The sequence below is a fragment of the Triticum dicoccoides genome, chromosome 2B (genome assembly GCF_002162155.2).
Source record: "Triticum dicoccoides isolate Atlit2015 ecotype Zavitan chromosome 2B, WEW_v2.0, whole genome shotgun sequence".
In the NCBI taxonomy this organism is placed as follows: Eukaryota; Viridiplantae; Streptophyta; class Magnoliopsida; order Poales; family Poaceae; genus Triticum; species Triticum dicoccoides.
The window spans coordinates 331,373,664-331,374,719 of NC_041383.1; positions in this window are offsets into that span (position 1 = coordinate 331,373,664).

Below are 1,056 nucleotides of genomic sequence, written 5' to 3' on the forward strand. Positions count from 1 at the left end.
GCTCCGCCTCCGGCCGTGACCAAGCCCGCATCCGCTTGGCCCGTTCACTGCTCCTGTGGGCGCCGAGCCTCCCCACTGGCTTCGGCGCGAGCCCCCGCTGTCGCTAAGGCCACTGCAACCGCCGTGCGCACGCGTCGCCGCCCCTGGTGCCACTTCGCCCCTGGTGTTGGCGCCGTCGTCTCGTCCCCCCGCTTCCGCCTCTGGCCCCGCAGGCCACCGCCACGCCGGCGGCCAGTTCTGCCACCCCGCGGCATCCCGGGTCTGCCCTGCGGGTGCAAACGCCCGGGCGCCCGCTGCCCGTGGCCCCGCTAGCGCCCGATCCACTAGGCCCCCTGGGGTCAATGACAGGAGGGTCCCGCCTCCAGATTGTTTAAAAAAAAGATAAAAAGATAAAAGAAATACCTAATTAAAAATAATGATTAATTAATTAATTACTTAATTAATTAATTTAATTTAAGCATAATTAGTTAACCTAATCACCTATTTAATTAACTAAACCAATTTAGATAACCTAAGCGTATGACAGCTGGGACCCACACGTCAGTTTGACCCAGTCAACGCCCTGTTGACTGCTGACGTCATGCATGCACTGTTCTGGATAATGTTGAATTTAAACAATTAAATAAATCCTAAAAATGAATTAAATCTTTTAAAATTAATATAAAATAAACCGTAGCTCAGATGGAAAAACTTTGTACATGAAAGTTGCTCAGAACGACGAGGCGAATCCAAATACACAGCCCGTTCATCCGCCATGCATCCCTACCATAGTGAACCTGCAACATTTCCCCTCTGGTTCATCTGTGCGAAAACTCGAAACACCGGGAATACTTTCCCAGATGTTTTTCCCCTTTGTCGGTATCACCTACTACCGCGTTAGGGCACACCTAGCACTGCGTATTGCCTTGTTACGCTTTGTGATGCTTTGATTGCTCTGTTATTTATTGTATTCCCTCTTCGTTACTTCTTTCCGGTAGACCCCGAGACTGCCGGTGACCCCAGTTCGACTACGGAGTTGACGACCCCTACTTGCCAGAGCAACCAGGCAAGCCCCCC